Below are 24,190 nucleotides of genomic sequence, written 5' to 3'. Positions count from 1 at the left end.
GCTTTGGTGGGCAGAGCTCAGTAAAACTTTAATCTGCCTGTCTGCTGATGGGTGGGGCTGAGTTACCTCCTTGTTGGTTGTTTGGCCCGAGGCAACCCAACACTGGAGCCTACCCAGGCTCTTTGGTGGGGCTAATTGTGGACTCTGGGTGGGCTCATGCCAAGGAGTACTTCCCAGAGCTTCTGCTGCCAGTGTCCTTGTCCTCACAGTGAGATACAGCCACCCCCAGCCTCTGCAGGAGACCCTCCAACACTAGCAGGTAGGACTTGTTCAATCTCCTTTGGGGTCACTGCTCCTTCCCCTGGGTCCTGATGTGCACACTGCTCTGTGTGTGCCCTCCAAGAGTGGAGTCTCTGTTTCCCCCAGTCCTGTCAAAGTCCTGCAGTCAAATCCTGCTAGCCTTCAAAGTCCGATTCTCTAGGAATTCCTCCTCCCGTTGCCAGACCCCCAGGTTGGGAAGCCTGACCTGGGGCTTAGAACCTTCACTCCAGTGGGTGGCCTTCTGTAGTATAAGTGTTCTCCAGTTTGTGAGTCACCCACCCACCAGTTATAGGATTTGATTTTATTGTGGTTGTGCCCCTCCTACCATCTCATTGTGGCTTCTCCTTTTTCTTTGGATGTGGGGTATCTTTTCTGGTGAGTTCCAGTGTCTTCCTGTCAGTGATTGTTCAGCAGTTTGCTGTGATTCTGGTGTTCTTGCAAGAGAGAGTGAGAGCACATCCTTCTACTCCACCACCTTGAACCAATCTCTTAATATTTATTTATTTAGGCAGGGTGCACTGGGTCTTAGTTGCGGCACGTGGGATCTTCGTTGCTGCGTGTGTAGTTGTGGCCTGTGGGATCTTTAGTTGCGGCATGCGAACTCTTAGTTGCAGCATGCATGTGGGATCTGGTTCCCCAACCAGAGATCGAACCCGGGCCCCCTGCATTGGGAGCATGGAGTCTACCCACTGGACCACCAGGGAAGCCCCTGTGTCTGGCTTCTTAAACTCAGCGTAATGTTTCTGAGATTCATCCATGCTTATGTGTATATTGGTAATTCAATCTCTGCTTAATAGTTTTAATTGTATCAACATATCAAAACATTTATCTGTTGACGGAAATTATTAATATTTCCAATATATAGTGATTTTGAAAAAAACTGCTATAAAAATCTGTGAATAGGTCTTTTTATGAATAGATGTTTTCATTTCTGTTGGGTAAATACCTGGGCAAGATCCCTACGAGGATTGTTTTTAAGCCTTTCAGGGCAACTTCTATAGTTGCCTTTACTCTGAGCCTAATCTCTACTACGGAAGTGTGATTCTTCTGAGATCTCTACTGAATGTGTCAGGCATCCAGTAAAGTCTCTCCACTCTGGCTCATCAAAACTCATATGGATTCTAGTCCTGTGTGAGCTCTCAGAATTCACTGCACAGCTCCCCACTGTTACTTCACCTCATCTTGTGAAGTTTTACCTTATGTATGTGTAACATTATGTTCAGCAATAGACTGTTGGGGATGCAGTGCAGACTTCTGGAGCTCTTTGTCTATACAGATCCCTCTTTCCAAGACTCTAGTCTACATATTTTAGCTACATCAGCATCTTTTAACTCTAATGTCTAACTCAAATCAACAAAACCTCTATGTTATGTTTGGGTCCCCCACTCCTGAACAGCAGTATAGAAGATGCCTCTGGGCCGAAAGACTGGGTGATCATCTTTCATTTCCTCTGTTTCTCCTCTCTCCAGTATGACTGTCATGATATGCACGTTTTTCAGTGTCTGCAAACAGATTTTTTTTTATACTTTGTTCATTTTTCCAGTTGTTCCCAGTATAGTACAAATCAGGTTTCAGACACTTTGTCATGACTGGACAGCAATGTCCATGGATATTGTTTTTGAAGGTGGCTAACGTAGTATGCCATTCCCCTTGGATCTTTATTTATTCCTCACACAGTGGGATATAATCATTCACACAGGACACAGCAAGAGACTGAGGGGAGTGATAACTATCTACTGCTTCCAAAGGGGGATAATAACCACCTGTAAATTTCTAATGGGTAGGATAGAAAAAGGAAGAACCCTGGTTTCCTTATGTGTTGAGGATCTTTGGGTTGCATGTGCTTCCTTGGTTTAACATGATAAAGAGAGGGATGGTGCAAATAAGTAAATATTTCAACACAATTCAAATGAGATATATTGGAAAAATATTCACTGGAAATTGGGCCAACTCCTATGTACATCCATCTGTTCTCTAGCTACAGATATGCCAAGGGTATTCTACCAAAACCCAAGTGTAGGGTTTGCCAGGTGTAAATTTTAAGTCTGATTGTGGTAGCTAAGCATTTTGTCAAGTAAGGACAGGTTCTACTGTGAATTTCATGCAAGTGTTCTTTTTCTTACTCCAGTAATTTGAAATTCATTATTCTGCTGATTTGCTGCTTTCCTATGAGACCATAAACTTTACAGTGCAATATTTTTGTTGAGATTAACTGGTATCACTACTCATGGAAAGAGAGTGGGGTGAAGGGACAGAAACATACCAGACTATTTGTTGGTAAATGTTGGATCTGCATAGATACATTCTTTTTTTCACATTGAATAAACACAAAGAAAACTACTTCATGTCTCTGATCAAACAATATCGAAAAAAGAAGAGAATTTCATCTTAATTATCCACTATGCTTATGAACATTATTTAATGCATGATTAGAAGTAAAACAATTTATTGGAAATGCGATATTATAAAGATATCAGTCCTTAACGACTTGATCTATAGATTCAGTGCAATCTTATTCAAATTCCTAGCAAGTTGTTTTGTGGATATTGACAAATTGATTCTCAAATTTACATGGAGAAGAGAAATACCCTGAATAGCCCAACACAGTTGTGAAGGAGAAGAACAAAGTTGGAGGACTGACACTTCCTGACTTCGAGATTTACTGTAGAGCTACAATTATCAAGACAGTGTGGTATTGGTGAAAAGAATAGACAGCTAGATCAGTGGAACAGAATAGAGAGCCCAGAAATAGACACACATAAATAGTCAACTGATCTTTGACAAAGGAGCAAATATAATACAATGAGGGAAAGATAGTCTTGTTCCAGTGCTGGAACAGCTGGATATCCACATGCAAAAAAATTAATCTAGATACAGATCTTACACATTTCACAACAGGTAACACATGATGGATCATAGACCTAAATGTAAAATGCAAAATTATAGAACTTCTAGGAGATAGCATAAGAGAAAAGCTAGATAACCTTGGGTATGGCAATGACATTTAAAATACTACACCGTAGGTGCAATCTATGAAAGAAATAATTTTTAAGCTGGACTTCATTAAAAACTTCTGCTCTACAAAATTCAACATCAAGAGAATGAGAAGACAAGCCATAGGCTGGGAGGAAATATTTGCCAAAGACACATCTGATAAAGGACTGTTATCCAAAATATATAAAGAACACTTAAACTTCAACCATAAGAAAACAAAACAAAAAAACAATTAAAAAACGAGCCAAAGTCCTTAAAAGGCACTTCACCAAAGAAGATATTCAAACGGTAAATATGTATATGAAACGATGCTTCACATCACATACCATCAGGGAAATGCAAATTAAAACAACAGTGAGATATTACTCCACATGTATTAGAATGTCCAAAATCCAAAACACTGATAACACCAAATGCTGGCGAGGATGAGGAACAATAGGAACTCTCATTGTTGGTGCAAATGCAAAATGCTACAGCCACTTTGGAGGAGCACTTCTTAAAAAACTAAACATATTCTTACCATACAATCCAGCAGTTATGCTCCTCTGTATTTACCAAAATGAGCTGCAAACTTATGTCCACACAAAAACCTGCACATCGATGTTCATAGCAGCTTTATTCATAACTGCTAGAGCCTGAAAGCCACCAAGATGTCCTTCAGTAAGTGGATGGATAAACTGTGGTACACCTGGACAGTGGAATATTATTCAGTACTAAAAGGAAATGCGCTATCAAGCCATGAAAAGTCATAGAGAAAACTTAAATGTATATTACTAGTAAAAGAAACCAATTTGAAAAGACTACATACTGTATGAGTCCAACTATATGCATTCTAGAAAAGGCAAAATTTATACCCTGCCTAAAAACATTGAAGCTAAGAAAGTACCTGAATTGCTTTGTTCCATAAATTTAGATTAATTCTTATTTATACAAGTAAATTGTAAAATATTATATAATATTCAAATTTCACAGAAAAATGTACTCCTTTATCACCATATTACTTTAAATACTTTTTGCAGATGTACCCTGTTACTTGAAGTAAACTTCTTTGAGAAACATGTTCGTTTTGTTAGGTATATGAACTTGATAATGATTGTACTGTGCATTTACATGCATGAACTAATAGAAATATATAGTATTGTTGTGTGTATATATTTGTTTACATCATGCTACATGGATCACTATGCAATTTGCTTTTGTCAATGATAATGTCATGGAAAATGTACCATTTCATCACATATCTACCTTGTTTTATTTTAATTTATATTTTAACTGCTGCAGCATATTTCATAATGTGGTTCTACCAGAGCTTATTTATCGATTCCCATGCCAATGGATATTTATATTGTTTGAAATATTTCACTATCTCAGTGTAATAATAAACATCTACTATCTATCTATATCTATACCTATATCTATAGCTACATCTACATCTGTATCTAATATATAATGCACACATACTAGTGTATAATGCATCTGCAGACTAGGATTTGAAAAATAGAAAAGATAGTAGTGGAAAGTAGTAGGATCCAATATTTATAGTGTAATTGTCTCTCAAAGTGTCAATGCTAATTGACACCATCATTTTAAAAGAGAACCCAATTCTCCTCACTTTGGTCAAGACAACATTACTAAACTTTTGAATAATTGTCAGTCTGATGGATGAAAATAGCATTTCACTACTTTCTTTGTTCGTCTTTTAGTTTGCACTTTGCAAATGGCCAGTGAGATTAACCATCTTTTCAATTTTCTCTTTCTTAAAATGTCTAGTCAAATCCTTTGCTGCTCTTTATATTTAACATTTGTATTTTCCTTATTGATTTTTAGATAAAATGTACGCATTCTAAATGTTGTCACCTTTTATATGTGTTGGAATTATTTTCTTCTGATCTCTTTTTATTTTGCTTATGATGTTTTTGTCACGTATATTGTATTTAATCTTGACGTATCAAATTTAACAACACTGATACCACAGGTTTGCCTTTTGAGTCCTGCTTAAGAAAGCTTCAGCATCCAACATTAGAAACATATTCTCATTAATCTGTCATTCATAGAGAATGATTAAATTGATCCCAAAAGACGATTTTCATAAACACGTCTTCTTTGCTATTGACCAATTATACTTTCTGTTCTATGAGATGTGTTAACTAATATTATTTGATTTATTCTAAATGTTTCAAAAATATTTAAGTAACTGTATAAATAATGTTGGGGTGTATGTGTTGAATATATGTGCATGTGTTTGCATGTGCACAGTATTCTGAATTGATTTTAGGTTGTACTGAAATTTTCAGTTTCTGTCACCATCAAATGAGTATAAATGCAAAACAAAACTATATGACCCTGTTGTCAACTAAAAGACAGAGAGGGAGAGAAGGAGAGCAGGAGAATACAAAAGTGAGAGTGAGAGCAAGAGAGAGAGAGATGGATACCAGGAAGCATGCACTGTTATTTTATGGGTAAATAATTATGCGAGTGTTAATTTCATATGATGCTTTGACTTCATTGAAGCATACCACTTTTTATTGCTCAAAAAAAAAGAAACATAGTCTCTATATTTTCTGATAATACTTCTGTACCTTCCTTTATTTTTTTTTTTTAACATCTTTATTGGGGTATAATTGCTTTACAATGGTGTGTTAGTTTCTGCTTTATAACAAAGTGAATCAGTTATACATATACATATGTTCCCATATCTCTTCCCTCTTGGGTCTCCCTCCCTCCCACCCTTCCTATCCCACCCCTCCAGGCGGTCACAAAGCACTGAGCCGATATCCCTGTGCCATGCGGCTGCTTCCCAGTAGCTATCTACCTTACGTTTGTTAGTGTATATATGTCCATGCCTCTCTCTCGCCCTGTCACAGCTTACCCTTCCCCCTCCCCATATGCTCAAGTCCGTTCTCCAGTAGGTCTGTGTCTTTATTCCTGTCTTACCCTCGGTTCTTCATGACATTTTTTCCCTTAAATTCCATATATATGTGTTAGCATATGGTATTTATCTTTTTCTTTCTGACTTATTTCACTCTATATGACAGACTCTAGGTCCATCCACCTCATTACAAATATCTCAATTTCGTTTCTTTTTATGGCTGAGTAATATTCCTTTGTATATATGTGCCACACCTTCTTTATCCATTCATCCGATGATGGGCACTTAGGTTGTTTCCATCTCCGGGCTATTGTAAATAGAGCTGCAATGAACATTTTGGTACATGACTCTTTTTGAATTTTGGTTTTCTCAGGGTATATGCCCAGTAGTGGGATTGCTGGGTCATATGGTAGTTCTATTTGCAGTTTATTAAGGAACCTCCATACCGTTCTCCATAGTGGCTGAACCAATTCACATTCCCAGCAGTGCAAGAGTGTTCCCTTTTCTCCACACCCTCTCCAGCATTTATTGTTTCTAGATTTTTTGATGATGGCCATTCTGACTGGTGTGAGATGATATCTCATTGTAGTTTTGATTTGCATTTCTCTAATGAATAATGATGTTGAGCATTCTTTCATGTGTTTGTTGGCAGTCTGTATCTCTTCTTTGGAGAAATATCTATTTAGGTCTTCTGCCCATTTTTGGATTGGGTTGTTTTTTTGTTATTGAGCTGCATGAGCTGCTTGTAAATTTTGGAGATTAATCCTTTGTCAGTTGCTTCATTTGCAAATATTTTCTCCCATTCTGAGGGTTGTCTTTTGGTCTTGTTTATGGTTTCCTTTGCTATGCAAAAGCTTTGAAGTTTCATTAGGTCCCATTTGTTTATTTTTGTTTTTATTTCCATTTCTCTAGGAGGTGGGTCAGAAAGGATCTTGCTGTGATTTATGTCAAAGAGTGTTTTGCCTATGTTTTCCTCTAAGAGTTTGATAGTTTCCGGCCTTACATTTAGGTCTTCAATCCATTTTGAGCTTATTTTTGTGTATGGTGTTAGGGAGTGATCTAATCTCATACTTTTACATGTACCTGTCCAGTTTTCGCAGCACCACTTATTGAAGAGGCTGTCCTTTCTCCACTGTACATTCCTGCCACCTTTATCAAAGATAAGCTGTCCATATGTGCGTGGGTTTATCTCTGGGCTTTCTATCCTGTTCCATTGATCTACCTTTTTGTTTTTGTGCCAGTACCATACTGTCTTGATTACTGTAGCTTTGTACTATAATAGTCTGAAGTCAGGGAGCCTGATTCCTCCAGCTCCGTTTTTCTTTCTCAAGATTGCTTTGGCTATTCAGGGTCTTTAGTGTTTCCATACAAATTGTGAATTTTTTTGTTCTAGTTCTGTGCAAAATGCCAGTGGTACTCTGCTAGGGATTGCACTGAATCTATAGATTGCTTTGGGTAGTACAGTCATTTTCACAATGTTGATTCTTCCAATCCAAGAACATGGTATATCTCTCCATCTATTTGTACCATCTTTAATTTCTTTCATCAGTGTCTTATAATTTTCTGCATATAGGTCTTTTGTCTCCTTAGGTAGGTTTATTCCTAGATACTTTATACTTTTTGTTGCAATGGTAAATGGGAGTGTTTTCTTGATTTCACTTTCAGATTTTTCATCATTAGTGTATAGGAATGCCAGATATTTCTGTGCATTAATTTTGTATCCTGCTACTTTACCAAATTCATTGATTAGCTCTAGGAGTTTTCTGGTAGCATCTTTAGGATTCTCTATGTATAGTATCATGTCTTCTGCAAACAGTGACAGCTTTACTTCTTTTCCGATTTGGATTCCTTTTATTTCCTTTTCTTCTCTGATTGCTGTGGCTAAAACTTCCAAAACTATGTTGAATAAGAGTGGTGAGAGTGGGCAACCTTGTCTTGTTCCTGATCTTAGTGGAAATGCTTTCAGTTTTTCACCATTGAGGACGATGTTGGCTGTGGGCTTGTCATATATGGCCTTTATTATGTTGAGGAAAGTTCCCTCTATGCCTACTTTCTGCAGGGTTTTTATCATAAATGGGTGTTGAATTTTGTCAAAAGCTTTCTCTGCATCTATTGAGATGATCATATGGTTTTTCTCCTTCAATTTGTTAATATGATTTATCACATTGATAGATTTGCGTATGTTGAAGACTCCTTGCATGCCTGCAGTAAACCCCACTTGATCATGGTGTATGATTCTTTTAATATGCTGTTTGCTAGTATTTTGTTGAGGATTTTTGCATCTATGTTCATCAGTGATATTGGCCTGTAGTTTTCTTTCTTTGTGACATCCTTGTCTGGTTTTGGTATCAAGGTGATGGTGGCCTCGTAGAAGGAATTTGGAAGTGTTCCTCCCTCTGCTGTATTTTGGAAGAGTTTGAGAAGGATAGGTGTTAGCTCTTCTCTAAATGTTTGATAGAATTCGCCTGTGAAGCCAGCTGGTCCTGGGCTTTTGTTTGTTGGAAGATTTTTAATCACAGTTTCGATTTCAGTGCTTGTGATTGGTCTGTTCATATTTTCTATTTCTTCCTGATTCAGTCTTTGCAGGTTGTGCATTTCTAAGAATTTGTCCATTTCTTCCAGATTGTCCATTTTATTGGCATAGAGTTGCTTGTAGTAATCTCTCATGATCTTTTTTATTTCTGCAGTGTCAGTTGTTACTTCTCCTTTTTCATTTCTAAATCTATGGATTTGAGTCTTCTCCCTTTTTTTCTTGATGAGTCTGGCTAATGGTTTATCTACTCAAAGAACCAGCTTTTAGTTTTATTGATCTTTGCTATTGTTTCCTTCATTTCTTTTTCATTTATTTCTGATCTGATTTTTATGATTTCTTTCCTTCTGCTAGCTTTGGGGTTTTTTGGTTCTTTCTCTAATTCCTTGAGGTGCAGAGTTAGGTTGTTTATTCAAGATGTTTCCTGCTTCTTAAGGTGGGCTTGTATTGCTATAAACTTCCCCCTTAGAACTGCTTTTGCTGCATCCCATAGGCTTTGGGTCGTTGTGCCTCCATTGTCATTTGTTTCTAGGTATTATTTTATTTCCTCTTTGATTTCTTCAGTGATCACTTCGTTATTAAGTCGTGTATTGTCTAGCCTCCATGTGTTTGTATTTTTTACAGATCTTTTCATGTAATTGATACCTAGTCTCATGGCATTGTGGTCAGAAAAGATACTTGATACAATTTCAATTTTTTAATATTTACCAAGGCTTGATTTGTGACCCACGGTATGATCTATCCTGGAGAATATTCCATGAGCACTTGAGAAAAATGTGTATTCTGTTGTTTTTGGATGGAATGTCCTATAAATATCAATTAAGTCCATCTTGTTTAATGTATCATTTAAAGCTTGTGTTTCCTTATTTATTTTCATTTTGGATGATCTGTCCATGGGTGAAAGCGGGATGTTAAAGTCCCCTACTATAAATGTGTTACTGTCGATTTCCCCTTTTATGGCTGTTAGTATTTGCCTTATGTATTGAGGTGCTCCTATGTTGGGTGCATAAATATTTACAATTGTTATGTCTTCTGCTTGGATCGATCCCTTGATCATTATGTAGTGTCCTTCTTTGTCTCTTCTAATAGTTTTTATTTTAAAGTCTATTTTTTCTGATATGAGAATTGCTACTCCAGCTTTCTTTTGGTTTCCATTTGCATGGAATATCTTTTTCCATCCCCTGACTTTCAGTCTGTATGTGTCTCTAGGTCTGAAGTGGGTCTCTTGTAGACATCATATATAAGGGTCTTGTTTTTGTATCCATTCAGCCAATCTGTGTCTTTTGGTGGGAGCATTTAGTCCATTTACATTTAAGGTAATTATTGATATATATGTTCCTATTCCCATTTTCTTAATTGTTTTGTGTTTGTTATTGTAGGTCTTTTCCTTCTCCTGTATTTCCTGCCTAGAGAAATTCCTTTAGCATTTGTTGTAAAGCTGGTTTGGTGGTGCTGAATTCTCTTAGCTTTTCCTTGTCTGTAAAGGTTTTAAATTCTTCACTGAACCTGAATGAGATCCTTGCTGGGTAGAGTAATCTTGGTTGCAGGTTTTTCTCCTTCATCACTTTCAGTATGTCCTGCCACTCCTTTCTGGCTTGCAGGGTTTCTGCTGAGAGATCAGCTGTTAACCTTATGGGGATTCCCTTGTGTGTTATTTGTTGTTTTTCCCTTGCTGCTATTAATATGCTTTCTTTGTATTTAATTTTTGACAGTTTGATTAATATGTGTCTTGGCGTATTTCTCCTTGGATTTATCCTGTATGGGACTCTCTGTGCTTTCTGGACTTGAGTAACTATTTCCTTTCCCATATTAGGGAAGTTTTCAAATGTAATCTCTTCAAATATTTTCTCAGTCCCTTTCTTTTTCTCTTCTTCTTCTGGAACCCCTATAATTCGAATGTTGGTGCGTTTAATGTTGTCCCAGAGGTCTCTGAGTTCTTTTCATTCTTTTTTCTTTATTCTGCTCTGCAGTAGTTATTTCCACTATTTTATCTTCCAGGTCACTTATCCGTTCTTCTGCCTCAGTTATTCTGCTACTGATCCCATCCAGAGTACTTTTAATTTCAATTATTGTGTTGTTCATCGTTGCTTGTTTCATCTTTATTTCTTCTAGGTCCTTGTTAAATATTTCTTGCATTTTGTCCTTTCTATTTCCAAGATTTTGGATTATGTTTACTATCATTATTCTGAATTCTTTTTCAGGTAGACTGCCTATTTCCTCTTCATGTGTTAGGTCTGGTGCATTTTTATCTTGCTCCTTTATCTGCTGTGTGTTTTTCTGTCTTCTCATTTTGCTTATCTTACTGTGTTTGGGGTCTCCTTTTTGTAGGCTGCAGGTTCGTAGTTCCCATTGTTTTTGATGTCTGTCTCCAGTGGCTAAGGTTGGTTCAGTGGGTTGTGTAGGCTTCCTGGTGGAGGGGACTAGTGCCTGTGTTCTGGTGGATGAGGCTGGATCTTGTCTCTCTAGTGGGCAGGTCCACGTCTGGTGGTGTGTTTTGGGGTGTCTGCGGACTTACTATGATTTTAGGCAGCCTCTCTGCTAATGGATGGGGTTGTGTTCCTGTTTTGCTAGTTGTTTGGCATAGGTTGTCCAGCACTGTAGCTTGCTGGTCGTTGAGTGAAGCTGGGTGCTGGTGTTAAGATGGAGGTCTCTGGGAGATTTTCGCTGTTTGATATTATGTGGAGCTGGGAGGTCTCTTGTTGATCAGTGTCCTGAAGTTGGTTCTCCCACCTCAGAGGCAGAGCCCTGACTCCTGGCTGGAGCACCAAGAGCCTTTCATCCACATGGCTCAGAATAAAATGGAGAAAAAGTAGAGAGAATTAGTAGAAGTATGAAGAAAGAAAGAAAGAAAGAAAGAGAGGGGGAGGGAGAGAGAGAGAGAGAGAGAGAGAGAGTGAGAGAAAGAAGGGAGGGAGGGAGGGAGGGAAGAAAGGAAGGAAGAAAGAAAGAAGGAAAGAAGTCAAGAAGGAAAGAAAGAAGGGAGGGAGGAAGGAAGGAAGAAAGGAGGTAAGGAAGGAAAAAAGAGAAAGAAAGAAGATACAGTAAAATAAAATAAAGTATAATAAAGTTATTGAATTAAAAAATAATTATTTAGAAAAAAAAGGGACGGATAGAACCTTAGGACAGATGTTGGGAGCAAAGCTATACAGACAAAATCTTACACAGAAGCATACACATACACCCTCACTAAAAGAGGTAAAGGGGGAAAAATCATAAATCTTGCTCTCAGAGACCACCTCCTCAATTTGGGATGATTCGTTGTCTAAAGGAGGGAACGAAGGATGGAAAGAAAGAAAGAAAGAATGAAGGTAAAGTATAATAACGTTATTAAAATTAAAATTATTAAGAAAAAAATTTAAAAAATAACCATGGACGGATAGAATCCTAGGACAAATGGTGGAAGCAAGACTAAACAGACAAGATCTCACACAGAAGCATACACATACACCCTCACTAAAAGAGGTAAAGGGGAAAAAGTCATAAATCTTGCTCTCAAAGTCCACCCCCTCAATTTGGGATGATTCGTTGTCTAAAGGAGGGAAGGAAGGAAGGGAGGGAGGGAGGGAGGGAGGAAGAAAGGAAGGAATGAAGGAAGGAAGGAAAAGTATAATAAAGTTATTAAAATTAATTAGTAAGAAAAAAATTTAAAAAAAACAATGGACGGATAGAACCCTAGGACAAATGGTGGAAACAGAGCTATACAGACAAGATCTCACACAGAAGCATACACATACACATTCACAAAAAGAGGAAAAGGGGAAATAATCATAGATCTTGCTCTCGAAGTCCACCTCCTCAATTTGGGATTATTCGTTGTCTATTCATGTATTCCACAGATGCAGGGTACATCAAGTTGATTGTGGCGCTTTAATCTGCTGCTTCTGAGGCTGCTGGGAGAGATTTCCCTTTCTCTTCTTTGTTCTCACAGCTGGCAGGGGCTCAGCTTTGGATTTGGCCCCGCCTCTGTGTGTACGTCGCTGGAGGGCGTCCGTTTTTTGCTCAGACAGGACAGGGTTAAAGGAGCCGCTCATTTGGGGGCTCTGGCGCACTCAGGCCAGGGGGAGGGAGGGGCACGGAGTGCGGGGCGGGCCTGCGGCAGCAGAGGCCAGCGTGACGTTGCACCAGCCTGAGGCACGCTGTGCATTCTCCCGGGGAAGTTTTCCCTGGATCCCAGGAATCTGGCAGTGGCGGGCTGCACAGGCTCCCCGGAAGAGGGGTGTGGAGAGTGACCTGTGCTCGCACGCAGGCCCCTTGGTGGTGGCAGCAGCAGCCTTAGCGTCTCCCGCCCATCTCTGGGGTCCGTGCTTTTAGCTGCGGTTCGCGCCCGTCTCTGGGGTCCGCGCTTTTAGCCGCGGCTCGCGCCCATCTCTGGAGTACCTTTAGGCGGCGCTCTTAAACCCCTCTCCTCGCGCACCGGGAAACAAAGAGGGAAGAAAAAGTCTCTTGCCTCTTTGGCAGGTGCAAACTTTTCCCCAGACTCCCTCCCGGCTAGCACTAATCCCTTCAGGCTATGTTCAAGCCGCCAACCCCAGTCCTCTCCCTGTGCTCCGACGGAAACCGAGCCTCAGCTCCCAGCCCCGCCCGCCCCGGCGGGTGAGCAGACAAGCCTCTCGGGCTGGTGAGTGCCGGTCGGCACCGATCCTCTGTGCGGGAATCTCCCCGCTTTGCCCTCCGCACCCCTGTGGCTGTGCACTCCTCCGCGGCTTCGAAGCTCCCCCCTTCGCCTCCCGCAGTCTCCGCCCGCGAAGGGGCTTCCTAGTGTGTGGAAACTTTTCCTCCTTCACAGCTCCCTCCCACTGGTGCAGGTGCCTTCCCTATTCTTTTGTCTCTGTTTTTTCTTTTGCCCTACCCAGGTACGTGGGGAGTTTCTTGCCTTTTGGGAAGTCTGAGGTCTTCTGCCAGCCTTCAGTAGGTGTTCTGTAGGAGTTGTTTCACGTGTAGGTGTATTTCTGGTGTATCTGTGGGGAGGAAGGGGATCTCCGCGTCTTACTCTTCCGCCATGTTCCGAGCACCCCCCTGTCCTTCACATTTTTACTCCCTCCCCCAACAGCCTGTTATTCCTACTTTTCAAGGTCTTCAGGTAGTTGCTTTTATATTCAGTCCATTTTTTTTAGTAGTAATCAGTGGGAGAGAGAGGCTGTAATGGGCTTCCTCCAAGTTGACCAGCATGAGAAGTTTAGTTTGAATTTAAGAAGGGGACATGGATTCTTTGGTGGAATAGTTCAACTCCACAGTGCAAAATGGGTTCTACTATGCTCTGTCAGTGATACTTAAGATAACATTGGATATAAGCCTGGGCAGGTTAACCTCTATCCTGCAGCTGAAAGTTAAGATTAGTTTTGAGATCTCTGACCAGTAATGAAAGAAAGATAGTTGTCACTTGTTCTGAGGTAGGAAGTTCAATAAGTAAAAGATCAGGTTTCTATCATGTGTATGGGAGGTAGGATATCCTCAGGGTGCCTAAGACCCCTGTTGTTCTATATTGAACTCAAAAGTTTTGGTCTACTCAGTTATTTCCACAGATTTACTTCATATCTGTATATCCATACTTTAAAAAAAATTACAAAAATGTCATATTAAAATGAAAACTGTACTTCAGAGGATATGATTGCCGTGTAGTGGGGGCCACCCAAACTGCAGACCACAGTTACCAAGGTTTCTAGGAGGTTCTGAGGAAGAACCTGACAAAATCAACTACATCAAGGACTCTCTTTGTGTTCATCCTAAGGATACAGAATTTTCCTGGATATTTTATTCTCTAAGGTCCATTATTTATCCTATAAATATAATAGTCACCTTCTTCTTAGTTCATAGTTCTAAACAGCAAGCACAGGTATATTTGTAATAAGGAAATAAGCATCTAAAGAGTTGAGAAGTGTTCTAAAAAGTTTCCCAAAATTTGGAGCTCTGGGGCGTCTTTACTTGAAGAAAACATCAAGTTATAATACTTTACTTTGCATTTATGTTGAACTTAATAATATACTGTACTTTTATCTAAATTAATTCAACAAATATTTATTGAGAACCTATAATATTCCATAAAGATAAAAGGAATGCTTCATCGGGAAAAAGTAACAATGTGAATGTGCCTAATAACAGAGCTTCGAAATACATGGAGGAAAAAAAACAATAAAATTAAAAAGAGAAACAGACAAACTCACAAAGATAGTTGGAGAGTTTAAGATTTTTCACTAAGTAATTGGTAGAACAATTGGAAAAAGAAAGAGCTGAAGACATTAACTGAAGCACCTGTTCACTGGCAATATTCTTTGAGGATGGGAAACCATCCTTTACATCAAATATATTCACTGAGTCAGAAACCTGTGTCCCTGTGTTAGGCTGACTAATACCTCTCACCACATGTCCATGTCCTAATGTCCAGAGCCTGTAAATGTTATGTTATAGGGCAAAAGGGGCATTGCACATGTGATTAAGAATTTTGAGATGGGGATGTTATCCCCTTCCACCTGGATTACCCAGGTGGGCCCTAAATGTGAATATAAGTGTCCTTATAAGAGGGAGGCCAAGGAATATTTGACTACAGAAGAGGAGCAACTGATATAATGACAGAAGCAGAAATTGGAGTGATATACCTTACCAATGGAGGAAGAGGCCACAAGCTCAAGTTTGCAGTCTCTCCTTGGCATGTATATTTGGTCCAGCATTCTGTGTATGCTCACTAGCCATCTGCCAAAGTTCACTTTTGCTTTTATTGGGAGAATGCACGAGGAGCTGGCCACAGGGTGTGCGTGTAGGGAGGTGCACATATGAAGCATGCTGAACACTGGGTGTGCCCATGGGCCAGTTGGTGGGATATGCAGGTGAGGTGTCCCCGGTAGCTTGCGGGTGGGCTTCTTGATGGAGTCCGTGATGCAGTTAGTAGGATCCTCAACTCTTTAATGCCTTCTGAGAGTCCTATCTGCCACTCACACTTCTTCTTCTCACCCCTGAGTTGTGTAGCTCATAACTCAGTAGCACAACTCTCTAATGCATCCAAACTCATTTTTTCCCCCCTCCAATAGTGTGCCAACACTTCTCTGCTGGAAACCTAGACTTCCACAAAGACTCTTTTGTCTGTGGGTGATTGTCTAAGACAGTGTTTTCCAGGGGCTCTAAGACTGCAGCCAGGAGGGGCCACTGCAGGGTCCACAGCTGGGACTAAGGTCTGTATACCTATGACCCAATGCACAAGCAGGCGAGACTCCTCCAGGGTCCCTTGGCATATGGTCCTGGATCCCACAGTTCCCACAATGGCACTTACATACATGGATGGATGCCAGATTGTTATTGTTGGGGAGGGACAGGATTAGGGACATCTTATTTAGTCATGTTGCTGATGTACAATGCCTGACTCTCGGCTGCCTCATGCACTAGGAGATAAAAACCTATAAATGGCATTACTGAGACACTTGACAACATTTGAATTTTTATTTTGAATTAGATAATATTGTATAGATGTTAAATGTTCTTATTTTGATAACTTATTGTGGTTATGTAAGAGATGTCTTAAAGAAAAGACACCTAAATATTTAGAGGTAAGTGAGCATGTGTGAAAATTATTCTCACATGATAAGGAGGAGGAAGAAAGAATGAGGAAGAAAGATTGAGAGACAGAGAGAGAAAGAGAGAGGACAAATGATGGAATAAATGGTAAATAATTTGAGAATCTGGGTAAAGTATATTCAGGATTTCTTGTACTATTCTTGTAACTTTTCTGCAAATTTGAAATTATATAATAATAGAATGGGCAGTATGCCTGGCCATCTGTTTCTTGCTTCAATATTGTTTGGACAGAACAGACACGGGGACTCCCCTTCTTCCAGCTTCCAACCACTCTCCAACCTCCTCTCCAGTCACTACCTCAGGGACCATTCTGTGGCCCATCGTCTGCTTCTGGGACTAGCCAACACTGTGTTTTGTGGTTACCACCTTATTATCAGCCACGAGTTCTCAGATTCATTAGAATTATCCCACTAACGTGGAGACTGCCATCAACTTCATAGTCACTCTGCATCTGCAGCCCTTCAGGGTCTACCGCTCTCTGGGTTTTCTATTTAGAAGGTGACCACATGGCCATAGAGAACATGGGCTACTTCTGTGAGATGACCCAGGAGAAGTGCAAGGGCACTGAGTGTCTGCTGAAGATGCAAAACTAGCACAGTGACTGTGCCCACTTTCAGGACAGGTAGAGCTATCCCAAGACAAGTGGGGTGAGAGCCTGCATGCCATGGAAGCTGCCATGGCTCTGGAGAAGAATCTGAACCAGGCCCTTTGGGATCTGAATTCCCTGGATTCTGCCCTCACAGACTTCATCTCTGTGACTTCCTGGAGAGCCACTGCCTAGATGAGGAGGTGAAACTCATCAAGAAGATGAGCAACCACCTGACTGATCTTGACAGGCTGGTCAGCCCCCAGGTTAGGAGCCTACCAAGTGCACAGCTAGGAGCCCTTGAATCCCAGCAGACTTTGAGAGGGCCGTCTCAGCTACCTGGTAACAGGGCTTCTGCCTGAGCCTCTCTCTCCAGCCACTAGGCAGCTTTTTAACCAACGTGGCCCGTGGTTCCTTATCCTAGGCCATGGACCAAATGGAAACAATAACATTATTTTGCAGCTTAAAATAAAGTATTACCCCCAAATATATTAATACATGGTGCTATGAGAGCATAGAATATAGGGGCCTAACCTAGTTTGGGGGGTTAAGAACACTTTTCCTGAGGAATTATTCATGATCTGCCCACTTTGGGCCAGTCATAAGTCCTTGATGTTCAGAGTCTTCACTTGGTGTTTCTAAAATATTACTGAATTATTCTCACTTTTGGAATGTTGCCAACTCTTGAGATGTCAATGCAGAATGCATATTTATAGCTGAAAATGGAAGTGATTTAATGAAAGCAAAATGACACTATTTCTACGTAAGTAAATTTTTACCTAGAAGAATTCTACTTGGCCGCATAATAATCAATACTGAAAAAAAAAGAATAGGTTAGATGCAAGCCTTCATCTCTTGCTTGTTCTCTGACTTTCTGCGTCTGATAGGGGCTATTCTCATCTCATCATCGTTGAAGGTTAAACCCCATTCACAGATGCAGAGATGGGCAGACCCAAGCTTCAGTAAGCCTCATAAACTAGAGAGCTGAGAAACGGTCTTCAGGGTTCTGTCTGATGAGTGGTTTCTGACACTGCTATTCATTAACTTTATATAGGTTTTATTGCTATATAGCTATATATAACTATATATATATGTGTGTGTGTGTGTGTGTGTGTGTGTGTGTGTGTGTATTTCTCTACATAACAGTTCAAGCACTGTTCCAGAAGTTGTGGGAGATAAAAGGAAACATGAAATTATCTTTGATTCCCCCCCAAAACACTGGACAGTCTAGTGAGAGCAACAGAAATGTATATAAAGACTATACAATGCAATCCCAGATAAGGCAAATTGAGATTAGAGCTGGTCTGGGAGTCTATTTTGCCCTTGTTTCTCAGAAGGTGATCTTACTTATAGGACATACTTATAAGGTAGTACAAGAACCACTCAGAAGTGTACCACTGAAGCATTCTGTTTTGTATGTCTAAAATATTTGCTATTCCAGAAGAGACATTTACTGTCTGAGATAATCTGAAAAGAGGAGCAAATTTGGGCAGTGGAAGGAATATTGTCAGCACCTGAGAAGAAACTAAAAGTTACCTCCTGGCTTGCTTGACCAATATTTTAATGTTGCAGTAGTTTAAATAATTCATGTTCTTTTTAAAGTCTTTGTTACAAAAGTCAGCAAAAGAGAGCAAATATTTCAGAAATCAATACTTCTCCCAAATTATAAGTAAAAACATAAGTAATCCTTAAAGAATATTGTGTCAGGAATATGATATGTTCTGAGATAAAATATCAATTAAACATTTTAAGTATCGAGGTGCTAAAATACTTGATTACATAAAAAAATCAGAAAATGCAAATCAAGAGATAACCTGAGGGCTTCCGGGAAGATGGCGGAAGAGTAAGACATGGAGATCACCTTCCTCCCCACAGATACACCAGAAATACATCTACACAGGGAACAACTCCTACAGAACACCTACTGAACTATGGCAGAAGACCTCACACCTCCCAAAAGGCAAGAAACTCCCCACGTACCTGGGTAGGGCAAAAGAAAAAAGAAAAAACAGAGACTCAAGGATAGGGACGGGACCTGCACCAGTGGGAGGGAGCTGTGAAGGAGGAAAGGTTTCCGCACACTAGGAAGCCCCTTCGCGGGCGGAGACTACGGGTGGTGGAGGGGGGAAGCTTCTGAGCCGCGGAGGAGAGCACAGCAACAGGGGGGTGGAGGGCAAAGCAGAGAGGTTCCCGCACAGAGGATCAGGGCCGACCGGCACTCACCAGCCCGAGAGGCTTGTCTGCTCACCCGCTGGGGTGGGCGGGGCTGGGCGCCATGGCTAGCCAGGAGGGAGTCCGGGGAAAAGTCTGGACCTGCCGAAGAGGCAAGAGACTTTTTCTTACCTCTGTTTCCTGGTGCACGAGGAGAAGGATTAAGAGCGCTGCTTAAAGGAGCTCCAGAGACGGGTGCGAGCCGCGGCTAAAAGCGCGGACCCCAGAGACGGGCATGAGACGCTAAGGCTGCTGCTGCCGCCCCCAAGAAGCCTGTGTGCGAGCACAGGTCACTCTCCACACCCCTCTTCCGGGGAGCCTGTGCAGCCCGCCACTGCCAGGGTCCCGGGATCCAGGGACAACTTCCCCGGGAGAACACATGGCACGCCTCAGGCTGGTGCAATGTCATGCTGGCCTCTGCCGCCGCAGGCCCGCCCCGCGCTCTGTGCCCCTCCTTCCCGCCAGGGCCTGAGTGGGCCAGAGCCCCGAATCAGCGGCTCCTTTAACCCCGTCCTGTCTGAGCGAAGAACAGACGCCCTCCAGCGACCTACACGCAGAGGCGGGGCCAAATCCAAAGCTGAGCCCCAGGAGCTGTGAGAACAAGGAAGAGAAAGGGAAATCTCTCCCAGCAGCCTTAGGAGCAGCGAATTAAAGCTCCACAACTAACTTGATGTACCTGCATCTGTGGAATACATGAATAGACAACAAATCATCCCAAATTGAGGATGTGGACTTTGAGAGCAAGATTTATGATTTTTTCCCCTTTTCCTCTTTTTGCGAGTGTGTATGTGTATGCTTCTGTGTGAGATTTTGTCTGTATAAGCTTTGCTTCCATTTGTCCTAGAGTTCTATCCGTCTGTTTTTTGTTTGTTTAAATTCTTTTTTCTTAATAATTTTTTTAATAACTTTATTTTACTTTATCTTCTTTCTTTCTTTCTTTCCTTCCCTCCTTTAGACAACGAATCATCCCAAATTGAGGAGGTGGACTTTGAGAGCAAGATTTATGATTTTTTTCCCCTTTTCCGCTTTTTGTGAGTGTATATGTGTATGCTTCTGTGTGAGATTTTGTCTGTATAGCTTTGCTTCCACCATTTGTCCTAGGGTTCTATCCATCCGTTTTGTTTGTTTTAAATTTTTTTCTTTTTTTCTCTTAATAATTATTTTTTCATTTTAATAACTTTATTATATTTTATCTCACTTTATTTTATTTTACTTTATCTTCTTTCTTTCTTTTTTCCTTCCTTCCCTCCTTCCTTCCTTCCTTCTTCCCTCCCTCCCTCCCTCCTTTCTTTCTTTCTACTTCTACTAATTCTTTCTTTCTACTTTTTCTTTGTTTTATTCTGAGCCGTGTGGATGAAAGGATCTTGCTGTTCCAGCCAGGAGTCAGTGCTGTGCCTCTGAGGTGGGAGAGCCAACTTCAGGACACTGGTCCACAAGAGAACTCCCAGCTCCGCATAATATCAAATGGCGAAAATCTCCCAGAGATCTCCATCTCAACACCAGCACCCAGCTTCACTCAACAAACAGCAAGCGACAGTGCTGGACATCCTATGCCAAACAACTAGCAAGACAGGAACACAACCCCACCCATTAGCAGAGAGGCTGCCTAAAATCATAATAAGGCCACAGACACCCCAAAACAAACCACCAGACGAGGACCTGCCCACCAGAAAGACAAGATCCAGCCTCATCGACCAGAACACAGGCACTAGTCCCCTCCACCAGGAAGCCTACACAACCCACTGAACCAACCTTAGCCACTGGGAACAGACACCAAAAACAACGGGAACTACGAACCTGCAGCCTGCAAAAAGGATACCCCAAACACAGTAAGATAAGCAAAATGAGAAGACAGAAAAACACACAGCAGATGAAGGAGCAAGATAAAAACCCACCAGACCTAACAAATGAAGAGGAAATAGGCAGTCTACCTGAAAAAGAATTCAGAATAATGATAGTAAAGATGATCCAAATCTTGGAAATAGAATGGACAAAATGCAAGAAACATTTAACAAGGACCTAGAAGAATTAAGGATGAAACAAACAACAATGAACAACACAATAAATGAAATTAAAAATACTCTAGATGGGATCAATAGCAGAGTAACTGAGGCAGAAGAGCAGATAAGTGACCTGGAAGATAAAATAGTGGAAATAACTACTGCAGAGCAGAATAAAGAAAAAAGAATGAAAAGAACTGAGGACAGTCTCAGAGACCTCTGGGACAACATTAAACGCACCAACATTCGAATTATAGGGGTTCAAGAAGAAGAAGAGAAAAAGGGACTGAGAAAATATTTGAAGAGATTACAGTTGAAAACTTCCCTAATATGGGAAAGGAAATAGTTAATCAAGTCCAGGAAGCACAGAGAGTCCCATACAGGATAAATCCAAGGAGAAATACGCCAAGACACATATTAATCAAACTGTCAAAAATTAAATACAAAGAAAACATATTAAAGGCAGCAAGGGAAAAACAACAAATAACACACAAGGGAATCCCCATAAGGTTAACAGCTGATCTGTCAGCAGAAACTCTGCAAGCCAGAAGGGACTGGCAGGACATACTTAAAGTGATGAAGGAGAAAAACCTGCAACCAAGATTACTCTACCCAGCAAGGATCTCATTCAGATTTGATGGAGAAATTAAAACCTTTACAGGCAAGCAAAAGCTGAGAGAGTTCAGCACCACCAAACCAGCTTTACAACAAGTGCTAAAGGAACTTCTCTAGGCAAGAAACACAAGAGAAGGAAAAAACCTACAATAACGAACCCAAAACAATTTAGAAAATGGGAATAGGAACATACATATCGATAATTACCTTAAATATAAATGGACTAAATGCTCCCACCAAAAGACGCAAATTAACTCCTTCATAGAAGACAATTAATTTTTAAAGGATAAGTACTAAAACTGTGGCCATATGAAATTATATATATATATACACACACACACACATATACTAGAAGTATATACATATATATGTATATATATACTAGACGTTCGTACCTTTTGAATAATATATAAAATATTAAAACTTGACATAAATGACAACAAACTTTTAGAACTTAAACCACCAATATTTGGTTTGGCGGAGGAAAGGTATTTAACTACTGACATTATTTTAGAATACTGGAGTATGGAGGTGGTAATAAGAACAGGACCAGCTTTTACTTGGTTTTATTCTTGTAATAAAAACTCTTTGCAGGCAATGCCCCCCTTTATTGCCTGCCCTGGGCGCAGGCCACTCCCCCTGCCCCTCCTGTGGGAGGCCACTGCTCCACTCAAAATTTCTTAGCAAAAAGTGGGCCTAAGCACTGTTGGGTTTGTGACCTCCAAAAACACCTTTCCTTTCTTCCCTCCTTCCTTCCCCCCCATCTCCCCCTGTCTCTCTTTCTTTCCTTCTCTTTCTTATTTATTTATTATACATTTTTTAAAGGAATTTTGCCTTTTTTTAAATTTTTATTTATTTATTTATTTTTGGCTGTGTTGGGTCTTCGTTTCTGTGCGAGGGCTTTCTCTAGTTGCGACAAGTGGGGGCCACTCTTCATCGCAGTGCGCGGGCCTCTCACTATCGTGGCCTCTCTTGTTGCGGAGCACAGGCTCCAGATGCGCAGGCTCACTAGTTGTGGCTCACGGGGCTAGTTGCTCCGCGGCATGTGGGATCTTCCCAGACCAGGGCTCGAACCTGTGTCCCCTGCATTGGCCAGCAGACTCTCAACCACTGTGCCACCAGGGAAGCCCTATTATACATTTTTAAAGTTTACTTTCCATTTACAGTTATTATAAAATGCTGGCTAGATTCCCCATGGTGTACACTACGTCCTTGAGCCCATCTTACACCTAATAGTTTGTACCTCCCACTTCCCCACACCTATCTTGCCCCTCCCTCTTCCCTCCCCCCACAACCAGTAGTTTGTTCTCTATATCTGTGAGTCTGCTTCTTTTTTGTTATACTCTGTTGTATTTTTAGATTTCATAAGTGATATCATACAGTATTTGTCTTTCTCTGTCTGACTTATTTTACTTCGCATGATGCCCTCCAAGTCCACCCTTGCTACTGCAAATGTCATTCTCCTTTATGGCTGAGTAGTAGTCCATTGTATATATGTACCACATCTTCTTTATCCATTCCTCTGTGGATGGACGCTTCCATACCTTGGCAATTGTAAATAATGCTGCTATGAACATTGGGGTGCATGTATCTCTTTGAATGTGTGGTGTTTTTTTTTTTTGGATATATACCCAGGAGTGCAATTTCTGGGTCATATGGTAGTTCTATTTTTAGTTTTCTGAGAAATGTCCATACTGAAAACCACCATTCTTTTAGTCCTTTGGACTAACTTTTAGTAAGGCAAGGTGTTTGGGATTTTTGAGGGCTGTTAGTTGCTGACATCGTATGGTGAGATGTAACAAACACCACAATGAGGTAGGGGCCCTGGGGGCAACTACTTTGTATGCCTTTTTAGGAGATGGCACTGGCACTCCACACATAACACCACTCCCCAGCTAAATGCCCTCTCCTGCACACACACACAGAAACACTAAGTCCTTGTCTTCTTGTCCCATGGGAAGTGTATCTTTGGGGCTCAGTCCTGACCGAGTCCTTCTCCCCACTCTCTGGCTAACCGGACCTTCTGGTCCGACCCCCAACGCTGCAGCACCCATTTCCCTCCCTCTTCACATACTTGCTTCTTCCCTTCCTTCTCTGCTCCCCACCATCAGAGAACTCTGACACACACATTTTCATATCAGGTGGATTTTATTTAATTTTCACAATTAATGAACCCTGTCGGTGTAAGATTCAGGGTCTATACAGTTGGGCGTTTCTCACTGTGGAAACCCCCCGGAGATTTCTGAGGTCTCTGGCCCTGCTCTGCCATCATTTCAGCTGGAGGGCAGGCTGCTCTGACGGCTTTCTTAACCTTCTTTGATGGAGCCTGAGCTTCTGGAGAGGCTGTTTGGTTCGAACTCTCTGGAAGGCGCCTCTTTAACCTCATGGTTACCTTGCCCTCCTAGAAAGAGAAGAGGGTGAGCACAGAAGGGCACTGGTTTGGGGAAGAGCGTGGGGTATGGATGGGAATAGGGGCTTCAGGGGCTGCCCACTGCTGTTTCAGTTGGAGCGGCGGCCTTCTCCGCGATCTCTGGGACCTGTGTGGCTTCCTTTTGATTCAG

The sequence above is a fragment of the Pseudorca crassidens genome, chromosome X, assembly GCF_039906515.1.
Source record: "Pseudorca crassidens isolate mPseCra1 chromosome X, mPseCra1.hap1, whole genome shotgun sequence".
Classification (NCBI taxonomy): Eukaryota; Metazoa; Chordata; class Mammalia; order Artiodactyla; family Delphinidae; genus Pseudorca; species Pseudorca crassidens.
The sequence above is the reverse complement of the archived record's forward strand: the minus strand, read 5'-3'. Positions refer to the sequence as shown.